The following is a 17,034-nucleotide window of genomic DNA, read 5'->3' as shown; positions in this document are numbered from 1 at the left end:
ACTGGGGTCTCAAGTGGCTGACCTTGTGAGTAGCGGCACCATGCATAATCCGCAGCAGAACGGCCCCATAAAATCTTGAGGGAATGAAGGCTACCTCGGGCAGAGCTATTGGTAGGTCAGCCATGGAGTGCTGAAGCCCTGCAGTGATAACCACCAAAACACACACACACAGCGAGACCGGGCTCCGACACCTGGTCAGGTGCGTGAGGTTTGCTCACACACTTCATGGCGATGCCACTCCGGGACCCCTGACATCCTGTGGGACACTGAAACACAAGGGGTTCAGACACGGGGCCTTCTTTTCTCTGACCTGTAAAGTACACCACTATCACCAACTGGCTTATAGCAGTTCCTTCGTGAGCCCCCCGATGAGACCACTCACGGGTCCCTGCTGGCCTAAGCGTGATGTGAAGTAGAGTAGGTAAGGATGGTTAAGTCGCTATCCCTCTCTCTTCACAGCTCTTTAACCAGGAGATCTTGACTTTTCTACAGGAATCACATTTATTCAGGCAAGGAATCCACACTCAATTAACTCATTGGCAAGGTGTCTTTCCAGGTGGGTTGAGGTGTGGTGCTGCAGATTCCCCACCTGACTGCTGAATTCAATCCTCCCCAAGAGGAATTTCCACCCCAGCTCACACATCATTAGCACCGTTAAGTCATGTCCCTCTGAAGAAGCTCGAGTCTCTTCTTCTCCCTACCTTTTTCTTACAGGAGCAGCCTCTTTCCTATCACCCTTCCTCTTGTTCAAGTCAATCCACCAGTGCCACTGCTGGCCGCCACCTGCTCTTCCTTAGTCCTGTGCCGCATCAGAGGCTCACAGACCCAGCACTCTGCGGGGAAGAAGGATTCACACACAGAGGACCCGTCCTGGAGAAGTGTGTGCGTGTGTGTGTAATTATTCTTAGTTCAAGGGTAAAAACACTCATTGGCACACCCCAAATCTGCTGCCATCACAGTGACCGTGGCACGTACAGGTTTCCTAGGCAGCGAATGTTTACTGGCACAGGCAGCCTCACCTTTCTCCCCCGAGCCAGTGGGTGGTTTCCTAAAGCTGACCTTGCGGTAAGCAACCCAATGGGTAACCACTATGCCTTCACAGCTCCTTAAAGAACTGCTCAAACCAACCGCTCAAATGCGCACCACTACCACCCCTGGAGGGGGGGCATTTCTTCCGTGCACTTTGTTCTCTCTCTGGTCAACATCCCCCTGTCCCCTCTATTTGTTTGTCCGAATGTCAGCCCAGTCATGGCTGCAAGCTCATTTAAGGACAGTAGGTGTGTCTTAGCCATTTTCCCCAGGCTCCAGCACGGTGCACTACACATAACAGACATTTCAATACATCGGCACTGGTTTAGGACTGTCTCCTCCGGAACATAAAAAGCACTTACGGGCTGGCAGAAATTGGACGGGCTGAGGGGTCTTCATTTCCTGATGGAATTGCTGGGGGGGGGGGGGGGGTAGGAGAGAGTCTAATGGAATGCCCAAGCCTTCCCCGCCTAGGTTCCGGAGGGTAAGAGAGTAACAATTCTTTGCATTTAAGGCAGCCACCGGATCCTTGCGCTCAGCATCAGTTTCCCACGGGAAATAAAATCATCTAATTCTGTCCTCCTGCTTGTTTTTATAATTAGTCATCTGTAGGGTTGTAAGTAAGTGAAAACTTATTATAAAGCTAATGATATATAAGTTGTATGTCAATACAACCGGCAAGATTAAAAAAAAACTTACTAAAGTGAACACTTAAAAGAATGCTTACATTAAGCTGCGGAGGGCAGGAACACAACCGTAATTATGAAAAAGACTGAGACCTTGGGTAACAACCCAAGGTCAAGAAGACGAGAAGCCGACAACCAGGCACAGCTAGGTGGGGTCGGCTTCACAGGAGCCGGGGACCTGTAAGAATGTAAACACACAAGTTGGAGGGAAAGAGGGAGGAGAGAGCGAGAGAGAGGTTCTTCCACTTGATTCAGAGGAGACCGGAAATCATGGGTCAGGGAAGGAGAGGGGGAAAAGTAAAAGAGGATCTAGGAGCCCTGGCCGCACGGTGGTTGCACGTTGGGCTGCTAACTGAAAAGTCAGCAGTTTGAAACCAGAGAGAGATCCAAAAATCAAACCAAACTCAATCATTACGTCAATTCCAACTCATGGCCACCCTTGAAGACAGGGCAAAACTGCTCCTATGGGTTTCCGAGATCATAACTGTGGGTGTAGAAAGCCCTGTCTGGTGGTTTTGAACTGCTGCCCTAGTGGTTAGCAGCCCAAGTCATAACCACTGCGCCATCCGGGCTCCTCAGGAGTTATAGTCTCGGAAACCCACAGGGCAGTTCTACTCTGTCCTATAGGGTCACTGAAAGTCGGCATCAACTTGATGGCAGTGTTTTATTTAGAAACAGAAGAAACCTTACCTTCATCCTCAGCATATCCACTTCATTTTTAAACTTATCAACTTCCAGAATGATCTGTAGGGGCAAGACTGAAAGGCACTGGGCAGAAATGCCTCCACTAGAATCTTCCCACGTCTGTGTCTTGGCCGGCTGCCAAGCGTCACTTACTTCTCAGACACCATTTCAGCCACAGGTACGTGGAGAGCCCTAAATGCACGCCGCTTTCATGGTGATCGATCGGCCGAGGGCACCCCAGGCCCTGCCCTGCGCTGCCATGAGAAACTACTCTGGGATTAGTCAGAAGCTAAAGAATTTGGTAACTGAAAAATGGTGTGTATACACAGAAAAATATTTCACTAGAACCAAAATGAAATGTGTTTAGATCCTCGTTATTCCAGTGAACACCCACGGAAATCCTGTGTCCCATAGAAGCTTAATGCCCACTGCTCTCTACAGAATAGAACTTTCCCCAAAACAAACCAGCTCACTTTAATTACTAACATTACCTCTGGCTAAAATTTTAATATAATAAGAGCTCTAACTGGACCTTCCAAGTTGTGTAAGTTGTCATCTCTAGGATCCCGCCCCCCAGATATATACAGCATCATGCCTCTCACAGATGACAGAACTAAAATTAAACCACCTGAACAAAATTTCAAAGTCCCTTCCCCACTTAAAACCAACTTTGTAGGATGTTTACATTGCACAACTATTAAGAGACTACGTAATTTTTTTTAATGTAGGCTGGGAACAAAGTGAATAGAACAATATTTTCTACCCAGTCATTTGCCGAAGCCTGTTTTAATGTCCCAAAGTTTAATTAACAGAACAGGGAAGCTGCCCTGAACTGAACTCAACACTTTGGAGAGACTAAGTAATTTTGTCAATAGGATCACCCAAGCACTGCTTCCACTGATTTTCATTAGTTTCCAGGACGGGTCCCGCGTGTGTGTGCATCACCTAGCTGCCGTCATAGTTGACTAGAAGCATGAATCCTGCTTTTTTTCACAGAGCAAACATTCTATCATTCCCTTCAACTCCCTGTCACTCAGCTGCACTGCTCTCCTACTGTTGGAGAGAAACCTTGTGGTGTGTAGGTTACAGATCACAGAGAACCTTCAGGGCCAAGCAGACCTGTCCTATGGCATCTCCAAGGTCATAACCTTCAGAAGAGATCCCTCATCTAGTCTGCGGACATTTCTGTTGGCAGCAAAGCACTTAAGCGCAGTGCCACTAGGACTCCTTGTTGGCTAGCCAAGTTCATAATGAACTTTCGACAGACTGCTCCAGGGTCTTCATCAAATCTTCCTTCATATATAATTCCTTTTTTTGTTTCCCCTCCTGGTGTTTTTTGTTTTAAATGTTTTATTAGGGGCTCACACAACTCTTATCACAATCCATACATGCATCAACTGTGTGAGGCACATCTGTACATTCAATGCCCTCATCATTCTCAAAGCATTTGCTCTCCAGGTAAGAAATGTTTCTTTTCCTCTAGACTGTAACTTTTGATGGTCCTAAGGAGCAGCTGATGGCTTTGAAGAGGGAGGTCCGTACTTAACATCTATTGGTACTTGGATGATATACCAGGCTCAGTTATGAAGGGCCCACCTCACAAAGGTCTCAGCTCTCCTAAACCTTGAAGAATGGTTGGTCACAAGACTTGGTGCCCCGTGTCCACCCGGATGTGCAGGCCCGTCAATCCACCTTGCCACGGGATGGGTCCAGGATGAGAAACCCCACCAATCAGCACCATCCTAAAGGAGGCGGAGGGTGGAGGGTTTCCAGACCTGCGCACGCTGCTTTCCCACCGTTAAATCAAGAGACGAAACTGGAACCGACTCAAATGTGTAAAGAGTGGGTGAACTGGAACAATAACCGAAACAGGAAAAATTACAGGCCAAAGCCCTGCTGGAAACGTACTTCCCTCTCAGAAAGAAGGGCAGCAATGTAGGTTGCATAGCAACCAAACCTTCTGCCCACTGGCCCTGGCTCTGAGCAGTCTGACCCTGCAGCGCCATCTCCAAGACGGCAGCCAGCCCGTCACTTAAAACGTGAGTCACTGTTAGGAGGCCGGCCCATCAATCACCCAACTCCTCACATCAGGCACCCAAGAGGGCTCCCTCGGTCTCTTCTCAGTCTCCTCTGTCAGGGTACTGACCCATCATTCTCCCCATCTGTTCCAGTTTGGCTTCGTGGGCTCTGACAGAACTGCTTGGAAATCCTGGTGTTTTTCACTGCCATGGAGTCGGTTCTGGCTCCGAGCAACCCAGGTAAGGCCCAACAGAACCGTGCTGCAAGAGGTCCCGTGTGGCTGGTCTTCCCTCCACGTTGTGCTTCCCAGACATGGCCTGGTTAGCTGCCCAGCACAGAAACTCTGGGATTCTGAAGAACTAGTGCTGGAACTATCAGACACTCTCTCTCTCTCTCACAGCATCACAGAAGGAAAGCTGAGCCCTCCTGCGGCTCCCGGGCACCCAACTGCGAAGTTGGCCTCACCAAGGAGGGCTTGCATCTCGGTTCTGATGGCATCCGTGTGTGCGTCCCTAGATTCCGCTGTGCTAAATAAAAGCCAGTATCTGCCCGTGCCTCTCAGCTGTGTAAGGATATTAATCCCCCCCTTTGTCTTTTAAGGAGCTTTGGTGTCACGGTGGGTTAAGTGCTGGGCTGCTAACAGGAAGGCTGGCAATTTGAACCACTTCACGCTTCACACGCCGAGGCAGTGTGCTTTTGCCTTGGAAACGCTGCCCTTTAGGTTTGGTTTGGAGTTGTTCCTTTTGGCTTTAATTAGTTGGGGCTGTTAGTCTGTTATGGAGACCTGGTGCTGTAGTGGCTGAGCGTTGGGCTGCAATCCGCAGGGTTAGCAGTTCGAAACCACCAGCAGCGCTATTCGCAGGCATAAACCGTTGCAGTCCGTTCACGGGAATAGAGGGTGGACAGGAGCCAGCAGTGAGCTGTTCTGTTACTACCCGCTCTCACACGGGTCATGAAGTGAGGTTCCATTCAACACAGCTGGAGGTGCCCCCATCTTCCCTTGGCCACATCAAACCAGGCAAGGTTAAGATGCACCATGGAAACCCCAAAATCAGTCTGGTTAAAACTAGATATATGCTATTTTATTTTGTTTAAACTAGAACACTGTACGCTGATTTTCTCAGACATAATCAAAGACTGGAGTATTTGAACAACCCACTGCTAAAAGTCTGTGATCCAATTCAGAAGAAGTGCGCTTTGTGATCCGCCTGAGAGTGGTAGCATCTATTAAACTGCACACTGAAGAGTTTAGAGCCAAAATGAAGACCAATTGGGTACCTGGAGCTCTGGCATCTTATTTATCTAACAAAACTCATTAAAAACAAAAGTCCTGCTGCTGTAAAGAAATGATGCCACCAGGTTATGAACTGTCCCAACTGATAAATAATTAGTCCCCTCACCCCCGGGCACCACCTCAGGACCAGAGCACGGAGCCAATGTGTGATGACACCCTGACATCCTGAAACTGCCGAGCACAGAGAAGGGATGATGGAAAATCAGGAACAGCTGGGTGGAGCACCTGCCTCTTGGACACCAGCCTGCCCCCAGAGATGGGTAGCTCAGGTGCCTCCCTTCCCGCTCCACCCCTCTATGCTGATCACACCCATTCCCACATGCTGGTAGCCCACAAGGTCCTAATTAATAAATCACCACTCAGACCCTTTCTAGACTCTCCCTCTCAAATTCCAGAACCACATCCAGAACCAGTTGCTCATTTCCTCCACCTACAATGCGACTTATCTGAAGCACAGTTTTCTATCTCCATGGCTTCTTCCCCTTCCATGCTAATTGGGGGCCCACTCCATCCCTTTGCCCCCAACCCTGAACCTTGCCCATTCTAACTTGCTCTCCCTTGAATGACCTATCCTCCCCACCCACCCACCCACACTTCAGGTCGGTAGTGCATCCGCTCTCACCTGGGCAGTGACAATAGTCTCCTAACCAGCTCCTCCAGGCTAACCCCACAACTGTGAAGACCCAAGACTGGTCTCTGCCTGCTGCTTACCACCACCCCGGAACCTCACCTCACTGGAAGGACTACTAAATCGGGACCATGAAGCAGGGTGAAAGGGGCTCGAAATCAGCAATCGCAATCTCCAACCAACTTTCTGAATCCCAATCTCCGACCCACTTTCTGAAGCCCCGCATGGTTACTCTCGTCCTTTTAGATTGTGGCTTCCCAGAGCTCCATGGCCTTTGAACGACGTTTCTAGCCCCTAGCCCGACAACTATTTATGACCTCCTAAGGAAAACGTGATGGACTCCTAATCAATACATTTGCAAATAAAATCTGCAATACATTTAGGAATGCCTGTGCTTAAATTTTTGGTAACACATGAAAAAAAATGTTTCTTTTTGGATCAAATGATAAAAATGGTCACAGAAATAAAAGTACAATCAAAATACTAACATATAACTTATTCACTTTTCTGTCTTATAAAAGTATCGGACAATTGGCCATACAGCCTACATGTTTATCTATAAATACATCTCTGTTAGCTTAGGGCGTGCTGGTGGTGTAGGAGGTTATGCACTGGGGTCTGCTAACCACGTGGCCGGCACTGAGAAACTACCAGCCCCTGCACGGGAGAAGGAGGAGAGTTACCATCTCAGAAATCCACCGGGCCTACAGGGTCCCCAGGAGTGTGGATTGTTTGTTTTGTAAAATGTGTAGCATCTTAAAATAACAGATCTGTACAACACAAGGTCTGACAATACTTTCCTTTTCTGTGATTACCCATCTACCATTAGTTTCCACGTCTGTATCCACTCTCAAAAAGGTTAAAATTAAAAAAAAAAAAAAAAAAGGTTAAAATTAGCAAATCACTGAATCGAGTCAATCATGCTCCCAGTGAGTCATCACAGCTGTGAGTGACCCCTCAGAGCAGAGCAGAGCAGAACTGCCTGTGTGGGTTTCCGGTACGGTAAAGCTTCCTGGGAGCACAGAGCATCCTCCTCTCCCGTGCAGTGGCTGGTAGTTTCTAAGTGCCGGTGGTTTCCAACTGCTGGCCATGCAGTGAGCAGTCCACCTCGTAACCCATTATGTCACCACGGCTCCTCTCATTAATCACACGAGAATGAAAAAGCTTAATAAGGAAAAAGAATGCAGATGGGTTCAAGCAAAAACCAACAATGCAATCCTCTGATTACTTCCTTAGCTTTCTTCCTCCTTGTGTTCCAGACATTAAGAAAAAAGGTACAGTACAAGAACTGTGAGTTTCCGGAACTTCGGAACACCAACAGTGTTTCAATACTCCTTTGAAGCAAAATCTCAACCACTTTTGCCAGCCCAGCCTGGTATTTGTCCATGGAGTGCTAGCAACTTAGATCTCATTGCCTCGGGCCAGCTCGCGGGATCTTGCAGCCAGGGATCTAGTCTCCTGTGGGATCCACCAGGATGGCCACAGGAAAACATTAAACGAGGTGTGAGCTGTGTGATTCTGTACCGTACCCTCAACTCGACGCATATACACTGTGCAAATGTGTAACAGTAAATCGGTCCTATTTTTCATATGAATAAACTCACCGTATCTGCCCCTGTCATAGTCCCACATCATCTAAAACTTCTAGTTGCATCCAAAGAGTAAAAGGACCAACAAAGGGAAGAGAGGGACTACAGATGGGGAGGAAATATTTTGGAATCATATGAAGGACAAAGATTTCATATCCAAAACACCCAGAGAAATCCTGCAACTTCTTGAAAGGGCGAACAATCCAATCAGAGGGCAAAAGCAATGAATATATATTTCACCAACGAGAATAGGCCAGCAAGCACATGAGAATAACTCAACATCCCTAGTTACGCCAAACCCACCGCCACCAGTACCCCCACCTCCACCCAGAGCGAGTCGCCCTGAAGGACAGAGCGGAACTTCCCCCAAAGGATTTCTAAGGCCGCCACTTCTTCCCACACCTCTATGCCCCCAGGGCTCCTCAGTGGTCATGAGAAAGACCAATACAGTAGTTCACCTCCACTAGAACAACTATGCTCAAAATCACACATCACCCCACCCCCAAAAGGAAAATATTAGATGTTCTCAAATATGGAGAAATCAGATCTCTCTGCCATTGCTGGCAGGAAGGCAAAATGGTACTTTTACTGTCAGGGGAAGCCAGCCCCTAACGCATCATTATGTAGGCACAATTGTTACAGCGATAATAAGTAAAGATCATAGTAAAGTTATAGAGAGCACGAGAGATAAAAGTGAGGTACTGAAATAAATGGAGTCAGTCACAATTCATGGTAGCATGCTCACCTCAACCCCGCTGGATGGTCCACGTGGAGGGAGAGAGAGATTTAATGCTAACCCAGGCTTTTTATCTTCTCTGGGGACATGCAAGCCCCTAATTACAGGTGAGGACAAACATCACAGAAAGGGGCTGTCCTATAGGTAATACGGTAATGAGAGGAGGTGGTATACACGCAATAGAAAGAGGAGGAATTGGGGGCATACATATGACAAGATGGGCGGATACTAGGTTTAGGATGGCGGCTTAACTTTGACCTATTCCCTAGATCTCCATAGGAACCATTATCAGTAGGGTGTAAACCCACCTACTGGAACCAAATAGATGACTGCAGGCGTCCATTGTCCTTAACAGCAGGGAGTGGGGCCCTCTGCTATCTGGCACCTGATGGCCCTCCGGGAGGATGCCTGTGAGCTTCTGACCTCCCCCCACACTTTTACTATGGAAAATGGTTTGGCTGCTCCTGAAAGAGTAACACAGAATGGACAGCCTGACTGGCTCAGCAAGCCCCATCTACCTACTCAGAAGCATCAGGAGTGAAAAAGAAACTTATACACCAATGTGCCCTACCGCACTGTTCACGGCAGCCAAAACCCAGGCACACCTAAATAAATGGCAGCCGGGGAGGACTAGAGAAAGGCAATGGGTGCCACTCTCAATGGAATGCTACTGAGCCAGAAAGAGAACTCGAGACCTGAGGCATGCTGCATCACGATGAACCCCGAAAACCTCGTGCTGGAGGGGGGAGAGGGAAGGGAGGGGAAACAATGAGGAGCTGATGCCAGGGGCTTGGATGGGGAGCGAATGTTTTCAGAATGATGAGGGCAACGAATGTATGGATGTGCTTTACACAACTGATGTCTGTATGGATTGTGATAAGTTGTATGAACCACCAATAAAATGATTTTTAAAATACACTGCAACCAATGTCACTGAATTGCATGTGAAAAAATGCTGAGTTGGTAAATGTCTGTTTTTTAAAAAATATATATATACATTTATAATATTTTTTAACGATGAAAGGGATGCACACACACAAGATCCAGGGTGGATGATACCTTCAGGACCAGGGGTGTGAGGGCCGATACTGGGAGAGTAGAGGGTGAGTGGGTTGGAAAGGGGGAACCGATTACAAGGATCTTCATGTGACCTCCTCCCTGGGAGATGGACAACAGAGAAGGGGGTGAAGGGAGATGTCGGACAGGGCAAGATATGACAAAATAATAATCTATAAATTATCAAGGGGTCATAAGGGAGGGGGAGCGGGGAGGGAGGGGGGAAAAGAGGACCTGATGCAAAGGGCTTAAGTGGAGAGCAAATGCTTTGAAAATGATTAGGGCAAAGAATGTACAGATGTGCTTTACACAATTGATGTATGTATATGTATGGATTGTGATAAGAGTTGTATGAGCCCCTAATAAAATGTTTTTTTAAAGATATAAATGCCATTTTAAAATAAGTATACTATATAAAATGCTCCTGTGAAGGATACTTAAAAAGAATTCAATCGAGCTGGTACGCATTTCTGCTCCCTGACCCAGGCCACTGCATTAGCTTGGGGGTATTCCAGAAAATACAGTGGTTTTGTTGTCGGTTCGATCTCGATCTCTCTCTCTCTCTCTCTCTCTCTCTCTCTCTCTCTCTCTCTCTCTCTCTCTCTCTCTCTCTCTCTCTCTCTCTCTCTCTCTCTCTCTCTCTCTCTCTCTCTCTCTTCTGGGCAAGGATCCCAGAGTGCAGCCAATCCCACTGAGCCTTCTCACTCAGCAACAGAAGCAAAGGAATTAACTACCTAAAATTCATTAAATAACAAAGTTCTTTCCAACAACGCTGTGGAAGGGGAAAGGGAAATAGGTAATTTTCCTTCCTCTAAAGGCACATGAAAGCAGCTAGGAGCAGAGCCAGTGTTTCTGGCTGGGCTCCTTCAGCCTAGAGATGAAACAGGCCTTATATCGTAGGAGACATGGTTAACCCTTTCAAGACGTCCTGCTTCCGATATGTTGTTTAAAATGTGTGTTTTCAGTAACGGAATGAAATGAGGGGGGGAGCTCTTTTGAAGGAAGGTGAGTTTTGATACAATCAGTGGGAAACAAGGGGTCTCTACTTAGGTGGGTAAGAGCAGGCCCACCCCTACCACCCAGTGCTTCGCACTAAACCCTGGAGGCGGCAAACGTGGGCGGATGCTGTGAGAGGGGTTCAAAACGCTTATGAGAACACACACGTCAGCTTTGAATTCTATGATCTTTATCAGCTGCACCAGTTACATAGGATCTCATCCGTTTGGGTCTCAAGTCCCATGCAGTCGGCGGATGCCCACGCTGACTCACAGCAACCCCACAGGACAAGGTGAGCCTGTCCCTATGGTTTCTGAGGCCTTTCTCCAGGAGCAGCTGGTGGTTTTGAACCGCATCTTCCGTTAGGGACCCAACCCGCAGCCGCCATGCTACCAGAGCTGTAACTAAAACCCAAGAAGGAAATGAACCAGTGTAAGCTGTATGGAGGTGTGGGACGATATTTCTCATTCTGAAAAGGAAGACAGAAAAGGGCTTTTCCCTTTACTGAAACTACGTACATATACAAAACAACCGGAAAGTAAGCAAAACCGAAGACGTTTACAATCAAGTAGTGGGGCTCTCTATGCTTCTGCTTTAAAAATACTTACCGGGGCAGAAGGACAAGGATGCCTTCCGGGGACCAGGGGAAGCACTTCCCAACTCTTCACCAAGTCTTACCCTTCCCCAGTCTGACATTATCTAGGCTACCACAGACAACTCCCACAGGCTAAGAACGATGGGTGAGGATCCCGGCCTACTGTGTGCACGCACGGTCGTCCGTTTTCACAAAGCCTCCAGCAGACACTTAGCAGAAGAATCATCGCTCTGATACAAAACAAAATGTGTAAGACAGGAAGAATCATCTTATTGCCTATCAGCCTTATTTGTCATGGTTAACATATTAAAAAACACTCCAGGCCATGTATAAAAATAGTTTTACGATTTTAAAAATTCTTAAAATGTATTCCTATAGCCATTCATCTTAAGTAGCTTCTTATCCCAACTATTTTCAGGATGCTGAAGGGAAAGCTATTTTCTTCTAGAAAACATACAGAATAAACATTATTCTGGACCGGTGTGCCGCAGCACAAGCTTGTTTTGGCTCCGAAACCAACAAGCAAAGCAACTCGCTGCCAGCAAGTCGGTTCCAACTCAGAGCAGCCCTTCATAGGCAGGGCAGAAAGGCCCCTCTTTAAAAACAAAAAAAGCAAAACCAGAAAGGCCCCCCCTATAGGTTTCCAAGATCGTGACTCTTTACTGGGGAACAAAGCCAGGTCTTTCTCCTTCAGAGCGGCTAATGGGTCAAACCACTGATCTTATATCAGCAGTCCAATCAACGTGGAACCACTCTGCGAAACCACCAGGCTCCGTGTCCTCTTGGTCTAGTCATAGATAAAAACTATGACACATTCACAGACACACAGGCATGCATGGACACACACAGGAACACACTCATACATACAACATGCGGATGTATTTGGAGTGGGGGGGGGGGGTTAGCGAGAACAAATCTCAGTAAGTCCAAGAGAGAGAGAGAAGCAGGTATCTCTGGGAAAGTGCTTTCCAGCTGGAAACAAATTACAACCACATGATCACTTTAGACTATGACTGTGTGCCAACCTATAAGGAAACGCCATTCCACCCCACCGTATCTCAGATCACACCCAAAGGTGCCGGTGCTAATGGCCTGGGTTGGTTCTGCGGTGCTGCCCGGAGACTCCCAACTCCTGGGCTCCCTGCCATCAGCCCCACCCACTGCAGAAGGCCCAGGCCGGCACGGGAGCTGTGGCCAGAAATGCAAGCAGTCACTGCACGCAAGCTCTTTATTTGGTCTTGATGAAGACATCGGAGTGGAAGGCGTGCTCAAAGACACCAAACCAGCAGGCTTTGACTGAGACTTCAAATTCTTCACTAGCACGGGAAAGGAAAGCGCCTAAAGTTACAAGTAAGATCCATCTTTGAGTCCAATTGAGGTGAATCAGAGCCTGTGCGTTGGGTGTCAGCCTGCTAAGGGCCGGTTCTGCAGCTCAGACTCACCCCAGCTGTGTACAGGAGGAAGATGAGGCTGTTTGCTCTCCTATAAAAATTCACTCTTGGGCAGCCTCAGTCTGAGAAAGTGGGCACAGCTGATCGTGGTGTCCAGACGGACAGTTGGGGCTGAAAGGATGACAGGTTTTGCTTCCATCACTGTGGATTAATTTCAGTGGTGACAATGAGACCCGTAACACTTTGCAAAAAAAAAAATTCACTCCTGGAAGTCACTCTAAATCAGAATCCCCTCGGTGGTGGTGGGGTTTTGGGGGATTTAGTACAAAAAAGCCTGACAGCCTTTTCAGTGATGTAGAAGCTGTGTGTGCAGCTAGTGAAGAATAGTTGTTCACATATCCGCCTGAGGTGGGGAGAGGGCTGGGTCACTCTAGTTTCAGTGAGATCACAACATCAGCGGGCCCTGCGGCTCACTCTACTTAGTATGCTGGTAACCCTACATTCTCAGAAAGCCATTTTCCACTTCCTCATGGAATGAACTGTGACAAATCTAAACACAAATTTAAAACGTCACTAGACACTAAAAATTTCGTGCCGAAATTTTAAAAGTGCGTCAAGACAGTTTGATAGTGCAAAGTCTAGCCAATCCTAAATAAACAGCCACAACACAACACTCTTGCAAAAGAATGTTTTAAAGGGGAAGAACACAGAAATGATTCAGATCACTTACAAATTACAAACAGAACCAACTACTCGACTTATACCAAGTATAAAACCTGTTACATCCCAAACAAAACAAAACTTATACCAGGAAGATCTGAAATATTTTTCTCTACTTCAGATATGTTATGTCTTCAATCCAGTGTTTAATACCCTTTCACAGGAGTCGCCTGATTCATCACAGTAGCAAAATTACAGTTATGAAGTAGCAATGAAAATAATGTTAGGGTTTGTGGCATAAGGAAGGTTGAGAACCACTGAACCATTCACTTGGATCCTGTGTCCCTGCCACTTCAGAAGGGTGAAAAAGATGCTGGCAGGCTCTGAAAATGCTTAAAATCCAATCATGACAATAAAGATGCGGGGGGAGGGGTGGACTAGCATAGTATAAAGACCAACAGCAAACAGGACAAAGCCAACTCGGCAAAAGAAGGTGGTGATGCCAGGCCTGGTGAGGGTGGTGGAGCTGCAGGGGGAGGGGGAGGATAGGGTGGAATGCAAGAGGAAGCTGGGTGCTATCAAAAGGCCCTGGAGTGCACGCTGGAGTTTATGTTTGATCCGAGAGTAACAGGAAACCAACACCAGTTCTTAAGCAGGGAGTGACGTGCAGAAAACAACAGCAAGTTGGGGTTCTCCTGGCAACTCTGGAAGATGATCGGCTTCAGGGCTTTGTCCTGGCAGGGTTTTCTAAAACAACCAGAGAATGCTAGCTCTGGAAGGGACATTCCTTTAAAAAGCGTCCAAAGGTCAAAAAGCCAGGATGCTCACACCCTCCTTCTATCTCCCAACATGTTTACAATGTAAGGGCATTTCAGAAAACCCCATTTTTGTGCTAACTTTTTAGAAGCCCCCTCAGCTACGCTAACATTGCAAAGGCTCTCAGAAGTCCTCGTTGAAAGAGCCATCCCCCTTTCACAAGTGCGCTCCATGAGAGGCTCTAGTTAAGTCTATTCCCCCCACCCCCGCCCCTTCCCCAACAGGCACCCATCTGCTAGGCAGCACTGCGGGTTCTTTTCTCAGTCTCCCTGCAGCAGTTCTCAAAGCATGGCTTGGGCATTAGCAATGGTTCTGCCAACCCCCAGGTTAGAACATCAGTTTCTGAATGGCTTTCAGTAGAAATTGCAGGTCAGCTCGAACAGGTGCGGAGGGTGCTTATTTAGCCCTAATTAAGAGCTGGAAGGAGACCTGGCTGCAAGGTCAGCTGTTCGCACTCACCAGCCCCGCTGGTGGGAAGCAGCTAAGACCTGCTCCTGTACAGATTTAGAGCCTCAGAAACCCACAGCTGCAGTCCCGTGACTGGGGGTGGAAATCAGTTTGCCTGTTTAGAGCTAGAAGCGTCTCCCGTGACGGAAAAACGGCAGGTGCAGGAAGCGGAAGTATGGACGATGAAGAATTTGTAGAGGTCTGGTCAGTCTTTCAAAGTGAAAGACTGCCGATGGTACAACTGGGAACTTCCTGCAGCATCGTTTGAGAACGTGTTAGAAATGCGAAATTCTAGGTCCACTCCAGACCAGCAGAAACTGAAAGTACAGCCCACCCGCTTACATTTCATCCAACCCTCTGGGAGATGCTGGAGAATGCTGAAGTTTGGGAGCCAGTGAGAGGCACAGTGGGGTACTTTTATCAGTTAATCCTTTTTTATGGGTCTAAGCAATGGCAATGTGGGCAAGACCTGAAAGACAATAAGCAGAGGGTAGTGAAGCGAACCAGCCCCAGCAGAAAAGGGAACAGAAAACCCAGCAAAGCAAATGGCAGCAAAGGGAGCAATGGGGGAGGGGCGGGGAGAAGGGGCACATCTCAAAGTCGAAATCACCTCCCACAATGCCGAAATCCCAGAAAGCGAATTAAAAGTAGTCCAGGAAACACAGAGAATCTCAAAGGTCATCTGTTAGTACTCCAGGACCTGAGCAGTTGCGATTGTCGTGTACCATCAATTCCAACTGCCAGTGGCCCAACACCTGTCCCATAAGGTTTTCTTGTAGGTTCACCACCTTCCAGGAGATGGTTAAGTCTGTCCCTCAGTCAGTGGGTGGGGGTTCGAACTGCCAACGTTGGGGTTAGCAGCCAAGCACGCATCGGTTGCAGCAGTGGGGCACTGGGCTGAGGCACCCCAAATGCACAGCAGAGGCAGATGTAAGGAAGGCAAAGAGCACAAACCCGGCTCCAGGCCCAGGGATGCTGTTCTCTACCGGAGAGCCTTAGGTCAGTTTCAAATTACTCAATCTGCCTCCTCTTCTGCGAAACTGGTGTGTGGCTCTTCCTCCTTCAGACTGGCCCTCCCTGAAAAATGACACATGGGCCTTGACCCTTGGGAAGGGCTCGATAATAAAATGAGTAACCTTTCAAGAAGGACAACATATTTTACAAATGCCCATTTCTAAAATGAAATCAATGCAGCAACAGCGAAGGCACAAAGATTTACGCATTCCACCACCTACCACCTACCGTTCAGTGAAAAGCAGGAAATGCCAAGAGAATGCACCTACTGAGCACTTACATATTTTTGTTCCTTTGAAAATTAACCTCTTTAGAAATATTTGGTGTCGTGAAATTACACCCAACACATTAAAGGAATGTTCGAACAACACCATTCTTCATCAGGGGACAATGTAATAATGTTGAACTAGGCACACCGGATTTTTTTTTTTACATTATCCAGCAAAACTGTGCCTAAAATAAACAGAAAAGGCTTTGTCTCCAAGTTCTGGATCATTTTTTATTTCAGTCAGCTGTGTATCACAGCTGTGTATAAGTAGGGAACCACTTAAGACAATACCAAAAGAGCAACTCTCGCTCTTTAGACACGGACCCTTCCTCCATCACATCACCAGGTGTCTGCTAGGCAGGTGTGCAGGGCTGTGCACCGTGCAAAGGCGGCCATTCTGAAGTCTCAAATTCAGAAGGCCAAGGCATTCACAGTCAAGGATGGGTTCCTCCAAAAACACGGAAAGAGCCAAGCTTCCACCTCACCCCACCCTGCACAGCACATGAGGCATGCCAATACCCAGCCCCAGGGCTGACCTCAGGAGCGCAGCCAACAGAGCTGGTGCTGGTCACACCCTAACAAGACTATACACTCGCCTTGCCAGACTGTGCATTGGGCCCCCAACACACTCATCAACTTAAATGTTCTCCCAAGAGACATCTGCGGGCTCCCTGAAATGCTCCTGTGCCCAGATATCATGGAATCAGAAAACGAGAGGGAGAAGGGAGAACAGGGTCTCAGTTCAAAGTAGCTGTAGGCAGAGGCCACTGACTAATAAGCCAAAAAACCAAACTCACCGCCGTTGAGTGAATGCTGACTGTTAATGACACCTGGTGGGTTTCCAAGATTCACTGTTACAGGAGAAGAAAGCCCAGTCTTTCTCCCACACAGTGGCTGGTGGTTTTGAACTGCCAACCATGAGGGGAAATAAGCTTATCGTTGTATTTCTGCTTACTGAGAGCAAGAATGTAAAGAGTAAAATCTAATTGAGGAAAAGAACCATGGCTCGGGAGCCCTTTCCTGACCTGGTCCAAGGGCACACCTACAACCTTGGGATGGGCTCCCCCTCCTGAAGGGCTGAGAGGCACAAAAGTGTCAAAATCCAATCCCACCGCCCACTCCGGTT

General features: G+C 47.7%; 1 protein-coding gene and 2 non-coding genes across 3 annotated transcripts in view; 1 reads left to right on the top strand and 2 right to left on the bottom strand.

Moving 5' to 3' along the window:
- The window catches only part of STK24 (serine/threonine kinase 24), a 130,565-nt gene that overhangs the window by 96,882 nt on the left and 16,649 nt on the right, over positions 1-17,034 (bottom strand). The gene's annotated exons all lie outside the window — the stretch shown is intronic.
- Positions 3,120-3,251, bottom strand: LOC142462000 (small nucleolar RNA SNORA36 family). The gene has a single exon (XR_012787151.1). It is a non-coding gene; the product is annotated as a small nucleolar RNA SNORA36 family (small nucleolar RNA).
- LOC142462026 (small nucleolar RNA SNORA1) lies at positions 12,817-12,947 on the top strand. Its single transcript, XR_012787176.1, has one exon. It is a non-coding gene; the product is annotated as a small nucleolar RNA SNORA1 (small nucleolar RNA).

This window comes from Tenrec ecaudatus, chromosome 11 (genome assembly GCF_050624435.1).
Source record: "Tenrec ecaudatus isolate mTenEca1 chromosome 11, mTenEca1.hap1, whole genome shotgun sequence".
Lineage (NCBI taxonomy): Eukaryota > Metazoa > Chordata > Mammalia > Afrosoricida > Tenrecidae > Tenrec > Tenrec ecaudatus.
The sequence above is the reverse complement of the archived record's forward strand: the minus strand, read 5'-3'. Positions and strand labels throughout refer to the sequence as shown.